The sequence below is a fragment of the Tachysurus fulvidraco genome, chromosome 1, assembly GCF_022655615.1.
Source record: "Tachysurus fulvidraco isolate hzauxx_2018 chromosome 1, HZAU_PFXX_2.0, whole genome shotgun sequence".
Taxonomy (NCBI): Eukaryota; Metazoa; Chordata; class Actinopteri; order Siluriformes; family Bagridae; genus Tachysurus; species Tachysurus fulvidraco.
The window spans coordinates 8,723,817-8,736,422 of record NC_062518.1 but is presented as its reverse complement, the minus strand read 5'-3'; positions in this window follow the sequence as shown (position 1 = coordinate 8,736,422).

Below are 12,606 nucleotides of genomic sequence, written 5' to 3'. Positions count from 1 at the left end.
TTTAAATACCTGTAAAATCCTCATACAGTTCAGTTAGACTAGAAGTTGAATTTGGTATAAAAACTGAGCATTTCTTTAGATTCTGTCACTTGCAGTCATTACAGTTCAGAGAAAGTATTTAAGCCCTTTATCTGGAGTACTTTCTGCAAGTAAATGGGCCGTGATGGTTGCTATCTGAAGCACTGGACTGATTACCTCAGTTAAAAGCCAGAATCTCAAACATTTCCCAAGTTATTGTAGTTAATGGTTTAATTACATCGATTAAGCTAATTATTTAAAAATGTTAGATTGAAATTCCCTCAAACTAGTACATGGTAACATCCAAAACTTCAAAATATGTACAACTCTTGTCAATTTCCTTCAAGGTCTCCATAAAACCAATCCAGAACCTAAAAGATCAGCTGTAGTATTTAGTCAGAATGCTGAGTAAGTGGGTGAACTGAGATGTGGGCTTTTAGGATAAAAGTTCCTTTCAAGAAGGCTTGCCAAACCTGGAAGTGATTTTAGTGTGTACCTGGCAGTTAATTCTTCTACACATTGGTTGGGGGAATAACTATCCTCCTTTTGTCTGGTCACTTCTAACCTAGATTAGAAGTGGGATTTTATGGGAAGAGGTGCTGGCATGTTGTGCTGAAATATTAAATAGAGGTTGAGTTGATGTAAATTTTCCTCATGGTGGTGTTTATGTAAGCGCTGAGCTGCTACACCCCTCTAGATTTGCTGTATATAAATCCCCATATCCATCCTTCCTACACTGCTGTATCGCATGTGATGGATGCATGAATGGAGCAAAAGCTATTTTTCAAATCAAGTCTGGAGCCTCTGCTTCAATGTCATAAACTACAGTATGTGTCTTTGGAGGGGAAATAAAAATCACTTTCTGGCATGTATTGTGCATCTGCAAAGATTATGTGCATTCAAGACCTCCTTGTGTGTTGCCTTCTGGAAAATGGAGTGTGAGATCTGAGTAGCCTGGGGCATGAAGTGTTCCTTGCTGGTCTGTTTCTGGCCAGTAAGAGGCAGTGTGAGGGGTCAATTGAAGCTTTTCTGTAACGTGAGAAAAGAATAGCTGGCAACAGGGTTCAGTTTTTCCCACTATTATATAAGCACCTTTCATTTGGTCAAATGTCCCTGCCCATTACATAACCTGGTGCTGCAGTGTCTAATACAAGAGTTCTTGCGTGGTATTGTACTTTTACTACAGCTGGATTTAGTAAGGTTCTTCTACTGTGCCTCAAGGAAGAATAATGCAGCCAAAAATGCTAAACTAAGTCAGTAACTGAAATGGAAGCAAAGCTCAACCTCCCTGCATTTGTAAACGTCAGCACTTGTAGGAAACTATAGGTTATGGGGTTAAAGTTCGGCTCTTTCTTTAACTACGGCTCAATGCTTAGAATGGAGGCGAGCTCGATGAGCGTGGGAAAGAGGGAGGGCTCGGACAGCATATGCCACCCCATGAAAGAACAACGTAAATAGGCAAGATAAACTTGTTTGAGCTGTCAGAAGAAAGCAATAGTGAGAAACACTGCCAGAGCATGTTTTCTCTCTGCATCTTTACCTTAAATTCTGATGTATGACCATCTCTCAGGATTATACTGGCCAGTCTGTGTTTTTCAACTCCATACTGGATAACTTGTCTGACACTGATCCAGAGGCCAAAGAGAAGTTTATCTGAACATTAACTCATCCAAGGTCGTCCTGCATAGCCATGACCCCTGTATCCTTAAAGGTCATGCTCAAAGACTAGCGTTGTACCAGGTCAGTTTCCTGAAAGCACAGATGGGAAATGGTGATAAAACCTTGCTGCTTCATCATTCAGCAGTTTATGTTTTGGTTCGGAGTTGAAGATGCTTGGCTTCTTGGAGGTATTCAGAAAATTCTCATTTCTTGACCTAATCTTCATATACATTTTGCTCATTGCTACCTTTTTAGGTCTTGGTACACTGCATGAACAACTTCAATAACTAAGCTAATTGGTGTCATTGCACATGAATAATGCACGTGTGTAGTCATATTTAAAATGTCAAATAAGTGAAAGCAAAGAACTAAGTGAAAGAGAGAGATGTAGCCAACCATGTTGATTGCCCCAAAATTCCAGCAAATTGTCATGGAAACTGCACAGCGTCATTGGCCTAGTTAGTTTTTTGGGTGGGGGTGTGTTTGTGTGGAGAAGGTTGTTATTTTTATTATTATTTTCATATGTTTATATATATATATATATATTTTTATTATTATTTTCATATGTTTATATATATATATATATAATATAATTACAGTCCAGTTCATCACTGTTTATGCTTGTAGGTTATGGTTGTTTTAACCATTTCTATGTGTAGCTTGTGCTTTCATTTTTTATACTACACATGGACAGGATAGTGAGATCAATGAAGGGGGAGAACAGGATTGAAATAATGTTTAGAGGAAATACAGGCTTCAGCTCGTTGCAGCTTGGCCTTAACTGTCCTTCCTGCTTTAGCAGTTGCTTTATCGTCTGTGGTTTGTCACGTTCCCTGAAATGGGGAGTGTGTGCATTTGAGATACATTCGCGCCAGCTGGATGCAACCCCCACTGTGAGGAAATATGACCACTGAGAATGCAAGAGCTTGCAGAAACCACAACTGAAGAGTCCAACTGAACACCGTAACACTGCAGCCACTCTGCTCACTGAATCACAATGCCAAGATCACAGTAAGAGTGTAAGCGACCCATAGAGTTCAGAGAAATATGAGCTCAACATGCAGGGTACAGGCAAAACAACTCTGTAATACCAAAACACAAGACACTACAGTCAAAACAAAGATGCAATTCACGCTTTAGCTGAGCTTTGTAAAAGGATCGGAGTAAAGCATCTGGAGAAGTGTTGAGATGGTCTGAAACCTGAGCTTTTTACTTGTCACAATTCAACATCATAAAACATTCATTATACATGATTAATGCTTGACTTAGCTGTTTAGACAGTCCTGTATCCAACGAAAACAGTGACGCATCAACAGAGATAAAACCACTTTAAAAGCTGAAAGGAGTTCAGAAGCTATGACACTGTTGTGCTAGACATGAGGTAACTGTTACTCATTGCTTACTAATGCTAAAACTACTTCAAGATGAGTAGAGAGCCTCTTTTTTTGGTCAATTTTATTTCTTCCCATTATCCCCAGGTATTAATTAATCTTGTTTCAGGGGGGTCTCCTATACTCGTTAGCCATATTTGAGTTTATCTCCCCCACCCCATTCCTCCTCTTAGGTCCACACAGGGATATTTTGGAAAATTAAATTTTAGTCTTCTATTTTCTAAAATATCTTCAGTCAAACAAAAGCGCACACCTACGGCAGCCCAACAGTTGGACATAACCTGTCATTAAACGCCTCAAGAACAATTTAAGAGCTTGTGTATTGAGCAGAAGAGAAGGTGAAAAACAGAAATTTACTTGTCATGGTGATTTTGTCCCACCAGCACCAAATTGTCCCAATAGCTGCTGATTCACCTGCTACCCTCACAGGAGGGTGTATTCAAAATCACAAAAGTGCAAATGATAGAATAGTAATAAAGATAGAAATTACTGACTTCTGAGTAAAGGCAGCATTTAACAAACTTTTTTTTTGTTTCTGTCCTGTCATCACAAAAGCACTGAAAACTGTACTTTCTTTCTATACTCTTTTCACTTAATGGTATAACCAATCACTGTTTTCTTTGTGCACAAAACAGAATCATATTTCAATTCAACAGTGTAGCTTTCTGAACTATATACAGTATATAGTAAAAAAACATTTTACCATAGGAATAATATAAGCCCAAGTGGACATGAGTGAGATCCATTCTCTAGTTTCCCTTAAAGTGAGCAGTGATGCTTCAATCTGCCAATAACCGATTGTTAGCAATTGGACTGTAAAATAGCTCTTGCTCTCTTCAGGATAAAAGAATGAGTAGCATGTAAAGCTGTAACTGAATGAAAGGGAATGCAAAAGGACTCAAGCGGCACACTCAGACTGAAAGCAAAATAATGGGTCTTGATAAGAGTAAATAACATATACACCCATAAGGGAAGAGTAAACTGTATGACCTGGTTCTAATTTGAAGCAAAATAGTTCTGTTCTTACAGGAGCAGGATCGTAACATAAAAAAAAGCTCCTCTAAATGTTTAAATGATGTATGCTTGTTATAACTTTGCATCTACTAAAACCTGTGCTGTGACTTAAAAAAATTGTGATGACATTGAAGAATATCTTTAGTCTTTGACACAAGACCTTTAATTTGAACCATAACAGTCAAAAACAAAATAAAAAATTTAGCAAACTTTGGCATTTCTAGGTACTCTTTAAGAACAATTTGATCATTCTTAAGAACCGTCATTATGGGTACTAATGGGATAGGAGAGCAGAGGGGGCAGGGAGAGGTGTGTGGTAAGGTGAGAGAAGACAAAGATGAAAGAGAGAAGAATGGTGCTCACAATGAGATTCTTTGAGGTTGGAGGTTGGAGGAAGGTTGTTGGTCCTAGGCTCATTAGCACTGAGGCGCTGCACTTACAGAGCAGACCGGAGAGGAGAAAGAGGCTGAGGGGACAGGGTGAGAGAGTACAGAGGCGGGGAAAAAGTAACCCAATTCTCCTCCTTTCTCTGTCTTTTTGTTCAACTCTGGAGAGGCGTTCTTGAGCTCTATGGACTGGTGGGAAGTTCACTGCTCTCATTTTCATCTCACCATCATGTACGTTTAAACTGTCAGAAAAAAGACCATGTAGACCCAGAAGTGTCGTCAGTATTTGTGTTAAATATCTTTTTACTTACATTTACAGAAAAGGGAGTGTATCTATCTATCCATCCATCCATCCTTGCATCCATACATCCATCCTTTCTTACATTCATCCATCCATCCATTCATCCATCCATCCATCCATCCATCCATCCATCCATCCATCCATCCATCCATCCATCCTTTCATGCTTTTGATGTGAAGGTTGTAGTTCTGTATAGGCTGCTATACTTGTTTTTGAACCACAATTCAGTAAATCTAATTTTTTCTACTGCTGTGACTAGTACACACCAACACTTTAACCATACTAACATTATAATCATACAAAAAAAAAGTTTTACGGTGACTGTCCATGATTAAATTATTCCTCATCCTATGAACCGTATCATCTGCTTGTTTTTGTTGTAAAGCACCCAAATTTGATAGAATTATCATCTGCTACTCATTTTTTCTTGCACTGAGTCAGCTTGTCTGCATTCCTCCTTCAAGGCTCAGGAGGATAGTTAACTGATCACCCATAATTCTTAGAATGCCAAAGTGTGTGTGTGTGTGTGTGTGTGTGTGTGTGTGTGTGTGTGTGTGTGTGTGTGTGTGTGTGTGTGTGTGTGTGTGTGGATAGTAAGCAGTAGCTCAGCGGTTAGAAAGATGTACTGACTGCTAGAATGGTATAATGATTAGTGGATACATAGAACATGACACACATGCACATAGATTTTATACATAATCACATAGTATACAGTATAACACCATACAACACACACACAGAGTGAGTTGATTACCATATGTGTTATAATCACATGTCAGTATCATGACCAGAGTAACATCTGTAATAAAATACAGTGGTATTAAAACTGCTTTGGAGAAGCAGTTCACCATTACGCCTTGTGATCTATCAGATGAGTGGCCTGCTTAATGATTTTCTCAGCAGAGGCACATGTGTGTGTCATGCTAATTAGATGTGTATTATGCACGTTTTACTCTTGTTAGAATCCCAGTTCATGATTTATTTATTAGAAGGAATTTTGATGAGTCTGCATTCATACATGAATATATGAGACCTGTCATAGTCATATATGTGTAAGAAAGGGAAAAGGGAGGAGAAAGTGAGATAGAGAGAACGATATGTCTGTCTTCACCTCCTAATCTATCCCAGAGGGAGATTGCAAGAGGGTCTTCCATCTTTAGTTATGATTTCTCTTCAAACACACACACACACACACACACACACACACACACACACACACACACACACACACACACACACACACACACACACACACACACACACACACACTTTGGTGGCTCTTTGCAACCCTCCATGCCATCAAAGGAATGAAAGATATAGCCATGCATAAAAGATCTGAGGGCTGAATAATCCCAAAGAGAGAAATTGCTGTGAATTGGACAGTACAGCTTGTGTTTCATTACTTGCACTAATTTTTTAGGGGGGTTCTTGGGGCACACTACAACAGTCAACATTAATTCATTTATTGAATAGAATTATTAAAAAAAAACATAGCGATGCTTGAAATTGTTTTAATTTGTTTTACCACACAACGTCTAGGATCAAAATGCCTAGAAATTACATGTAAACAATATAAGCACTAAAACTGAGATTATTTTTGGATTTGATATCTTCTGAAAATGATTCAACAATTTGACATCACCCAAACTGACATCACCAAACATCACAAAGGTTTTAAACACTGATGAGAGTATTTTTTATCTAGATAATCCTGATGATTTTTTCTTTTAATCTGTTATGTCCATTTTTACTGTAACCTTATTTTTATAAAAATTTTTTGTTTATTTATTTTTTAGCATGATCTATATCAGCAGCATTAGGGAATAAGAGCAATATTTAATCTAGCCTCTTTTTTTGCTATTAGCTTAATCATTTATTAATTTTGGCCCCCCCAAAATGTCTGTGAAACGATAAAAACTAAGCAAAAGAGATTTACATGATGGAATAATACGTTTCATGACATTTAGTATTCCAAAAGTCTGTTTTGAACATCTCTTTGTTTCTTCTTCTTTTTTTTGTAGACCATTTTTTCTGCATTCCTTCACGTCTTTCTTTCTCCAGAATAAAAAAAGGACTTGGTAACTATATACTATGTGTATTCATGCAAAAACTGAAAAAATTTTTTTAAAAAATGGCCAGGTCTTAGATTACAGCATGCCTGTCCTTTTTGGCTATTTGTTTTGCTTGTACAAGTCTGTTGACACTGAGACAACAACTCTTGTGAAATGGTTTTGTCATCTGAATGTAGTTCAGAATGTACCATAAGAGTGTGACCTGACTTCAGCCTGAAGCTTTTCAGCAGACTGAGAGAAGGTTGCATCATGTCTCAAATTTCAAACATATTCTAGAGGGCTAAACTATATTGGATTTGGACTACGAAAGAACTACAAATGTCGGGTAGACGTCATCGTTTTTGAGATGTGCACAACCTTCCGTTTTATCCCATGTCTTTTTACCTGCTGTGTTTTTCTTACAAAGTTCCTCTAACAAAGTCGTTTAACTTCACTAGCGAAATCCTCACCTATTAGCTTTGAAGCATAATGAATATCAACTAAATTAAATCCTTTTGTGATTTCAAATGAAACTCAGCGTCATTTTGTAGCCCGTTTAAAAACACCTTGGTTGGCCAAAGTTCTTCACAATTAGGAAACTAAAAGTTATCAACATCATAACACATTAACACAATTATAAACTCTGCATATACAATTAATATCAAAACAAATATCTCCAGCACTCAAGGTTCCTCCACTTTAAATTCCAAAATTTAAAGATGTGTTTTCAGCTAAGACATAAGGCCAAGTGAATATAATGTTGGAGATTATTCCACCTAGACAAAGTACAGTATAAAGGTTTAGTCAGGCACATGTAAGGTATATATTGTTATATTACATTTGTAGGAAAAGCCTGGGAAAAGTATTTACATATATAAATTTAGATATTTTCTATAACGTAGTTGTAAAACAGGAGAACATTACATTCAGAGTTACTACTCTGACTACACTACAGAAGCATACATTTTCACATTCATATTCATAAATGTTTATAAAATTCACTGAGAATGCTGTTTATCTGGCTATCGTGTGCTTATGTGACAGCATTTCAGATTGTTTAAGCATATCCATAAATGCATATCATATATATATATATATATATATATATATATATATATATATATATATATATATATATATATATATATATATATATATATACTGCAGCTTTGCAGCTTTTGAATATGAATATAAAAATAAAAAATCTATTTGTAACAATTCTAATTCAAATCACGTGTTTGCCATTTCACCAAATCAAGTACATTTCCAGAAAGAAAAAAAAAAGAACAAAATCCTCTGCAAAAAGACTTTAGCATAATCAAACATTTTTGTCTACAACAATCACAAAAATTCTGCAAAATCCCGGCGGCACTGATTAACGGATCCCATCAAATTCTCTGAAATGTAAAGGGAAAAATCTTCACAGCTAACACTAGTGACACTCAACTGCTAACCTGAGACAGCCTGCCAGGAGTCACAAATATTCATATAATGGTAGAAACATGTGAAATGTGTGGGTTTGATATTATACAGAGACTCATACACACTCATCTGACACTGAAATACATTTCCATTGGTCTCGGGTCTGCAGACAGAGCCATCTTGCTGTTTACAAAAGATGTCATCAATGCACAGTAATACATGGATGTACTTCTTAAAGGGAATTATACTGTATATATACTGTATATACATAGGTGTGTATATGAAGTATATTCTCTATAGGAGAAATATACTTTGGTATAAACGATTATGGATTATTTGTCTTTTTGTATGTTGTGTTTCTTTTACATGTTTTGAGTATGTGTTTTATGATGCCTCAATAACTGGGGCAGAACTGATTGCTGCTAATAGCCATAGGCATGTAGAGACCTACATTCAGTGACATTAGAGGACACGAAGAGAGAGGATGGGTGGTTTTCTTAGAGTCTAGGCCAAAGTCATTGGTCTTTACCCTCCTTTTCTGTTTACTATAGCTAGAAGGGCTTGAGAGAACAGGTACTGATGCTATTTCTACCTGTCGCAAACACGTTGAAACAATGAGAGAAGGAAAGAATTAAAAGAGATCCAGTATGGAAAATAGGGGTAGAAAAAGCCATGATGCTTGGATAGGCCAATCACCCCATCTGCTGGCCCTCTATCACACAGAATGATCTATACAGATTGGCATGAAGAGCGACGCACTGACTCTTGTGAACAGCCACAAGTCAGAAACGCAGACACACAAATGAGAGGATGGTATGAGTACAAGAGATTAAGAAGGGTGAGATAGAATATTAAAGTGTTGCTGATTCATGTGGGGAGTGTATGCAGGGTGAAGGTGACATTTTGTCTTAGTGACAGGTGTGTGTGTGTGTGTGTGTGTGTGTGTGTGTGTGTGTGTGTGTGTGTGTGTGTGTGTGTGTGTGTGTGTGTGTGTGTGTGTGTGTGTATGGACGTGTGACAGGAGACCCCCTGTGTGGATAAAACCTGTGCTTCCTCCTTATTATGTGCATTAGTCATTCTGAAATGTAGCCAGTCCTTCCTGTCTGAACCACTTCAACTATCATTCATAGTTTAATCCATTTATTCCTACTGTACACAAAAGCAAGAAAGACATTTATTCCACAGACAAGTGACCCTTTACAATGTGCAGTCATAACATACTAAACACTACATTCCAAATATCAAATTAAGTGAAATGTGGCTTCCGAAATGTTATAGTTTGTTATCTTTATAATCTTTCAATGGGATTTATTGGTGTATATTTTTTGCGAAAAGTTTAAGATTGATTTAGATTTCAAGTTGAAACAGATCTATTTTGGCCAGAAAAAAGGGAAAAAAAATAAATAAATAAAAAGTCCCCTGCTTTTTCATGTTTAAAACTTATTAATGAGCTCTTTTAAAGGTGCCGCTTGTAATCTTCGAACATATTTCTAAGCCTGTTATAATCACCTAATTTCATGGGTACTTTTGTAAAATTGTGATTTTATTTGATTTTACATGCAGTTTGTCTCTTGATTTATTCATTTATTACAGGTTTCTACAAGAAATGTAATTGTAAATTGGTTTTGTCCAGGAAATTAGCCAACCCAGAATGAAAGCGTGTTCTTAGCAAACTCTTATTGATTTATCCACAGTATAAGGCTACAAATTGTGTCAATTGAATACATTTTCTAAGGTGATTTACTACATAAACTTTTATATACATTAACTACAACCTATTTCTCAAGAGGTTCATTATCAAACACTCAAACAGACTATTCCTGTGAATAGCAAAACATCAGCCGTATCAAACGCATGCTACGTGTCCACTGAAAGCCCACTGTGAAGAGGATGTGTTAAATCACTGATAGCTCCAAGGCTAATGACCTTCACCCCAACATCCCAGTGCTTAAACACACACTGGTTTCCTGTCTTCTGTTTCCACTTCTGAGATGACCCTGATGAGGTTTCTGGAATTTCACAAAAGGTCAAAGGTCAAATGATACACATGAACTGTGTAGTGCTTGAGGGCAGGTGCTTCCTATAGGTTTACGAGCAGGTTGCGCAAGGATCGATGCCGGTTTAAAGGCATTACGACTACATATCCAGACACAAAGTTCAAAAGTTTTCTTTTTATTTTGTTTATATAAATCACCCATAATATTGTTCTCCTGTATGAAGTTTAAAGTGCTTACTCAGTCTAAGGTAGGATTCTGAATAATTTAATATGTTTCTGAGGCACATGTTCAGCTCTCAAGTTCATGCACTTCTGAGAGCAGAAGTGCAGTGTATACTGTACATGTAGGTTAAAAAAAGAGAGAGTCTAAATATAGCTTTGTTTCTTAGAGTTATGACCCCATTTACAGGCTATTTCATGTGTCTAGGATCTGGATTTTACCCTGATACAATTTTATTTAAATAAAAGCTGGAATTTATGTTTATATGGAAATCAACAAATTCCACAGTTTTAAATTTTTTATTTTATTTTATTGTTTTATAAATAAAATGCTTAATTTTTTTTTTTTTAGTTTTAACACTTTCAGCTTTCTCTGTCTGTGTGGATTTTTGCAGGTTTCTGTGTCTGCATGGATTTATCCTCCTGGTTTTTCTGTCAAACATGCTGTTATGTGGACTGGCTACTCTATATAGCTATGAATGAATATGTAAATATGTGTGAGTGTTACTGTGTGCTGCTTTCCAATTGTTAAAACCATGCAAAGTTAATGCAACATCCTTCTCATTGGCAATTGCATTTTTACGACATGAGAAGCATTTATACCACAGAACAGAGTGCTGCACCCTTGGCCGTGTGCAATACCTGGAACGGTTAAATGAACGGAATATATTACCAAAAGCAAGCTTTGGGTAATTAGCTAATATTGGCTGGCATAGGTTATTATTCAAACCACCTGAACTTTATTAGCCTAAACTAAAATAAATTAATCAAACTTTGATTGGGTGGGCAAGAGCCAAATTACCCACTGCTGCCACCGGCCCAGGTCATAGGTATACATTCCTGAGTTGGAAAATGAAACCAGGACAGAATTACATTTAAAGTAAAAGAATGGAAGAAAATCACATTTCTTCACAAGTAGTTAACTAATTGAAGTATTGCACTGAAAAAAATCTGTTTTTATTAACAGCTGTAACAGTGATAGTCTAGCCCATGATCTTTTCTAACAATATCTGCCTCAAAATACATTCAGTACAATCACTCTGATTTTCCAGTGTGGTACATTGCTAATGACCATAACACTGAACTAAACATTGTTATGCATCATACGCTGGGTTCTGCATCCCTATAGGGAAGAAACCCTGAACCAGCATCACTTTTTTTGAGCACTTTTTTTGTTTTGGCTATAATTCTGCCTGCCAAATAGAGTTCAAGAACAATATTACACATGCAGTCCAATGCAAGGCCATGAAGATTTGGTCATGTTTTTCCAAAAACAATATAGGGTAAGCTAGACTAGATTACCAAGTATTGCCCCCTAGCTGAAAGGTTAAAAACAAGGGGAAAAACATGCCCCAGACATGATTGCTGATTACTTAGGAATTATTTGTGAATAATTTTTTGGGTTGCAAGTATTTATCAAATCAATTAAATCTACAAAATGAAAAATAATTAAATCCTAAGGTGCTCATGATGCTTTCTTTCTTTCTTTCTTTCTTTCTTTCTTTCTTTCTTTCTTTCTTTCTTTCTTTCTTTATTTATTTATTTATTTATTTATTTATTTATTTATTTATTTATTTATTTATTTAACTATCAATGGCCAAGTTGATGCTTTAAATGGAGGTCCATAGTATTGGAAAATAATTTAAAACATCTATTACACAATATCGTTGGCCAGACAGGAAAATAAGAGAAAGGTGATATTGCACATATTTCTTTTAAATGTCACAAATTAGGCACAGTTCACAATATGTGACTATTTATGGTGATGAAAGCCCATGATCCTCTATGCCATAGTGCAATACTACAACACAATTTTGTTAATTCAAATAAATTTCTGCAAGTTGCTTAGCAAATTTTGAAGAAAAAAAAATACACAAAATCAAGCACTTTTGGAGAAAAACCCTGCAAAATCCTTGCTGGACTGATTACCAGCACACAGGCAGTATTAAGGCAACGCTGGTTAACACGATATTTATTACTTAAAGCTAAAGTGAAAAATAAGACAGTGAATTGAAGCCTTTGTGAGAAAGTGTTGCAGAGCATGTACAGTATCATGTATGATGCAGTTTCACTGGTCTACAGCAGAAAGGTAACAGAAGACATCGCTGGCTTTTTTCTTGGCCGGAATTCAGCCGTACTCTTCTTCTGC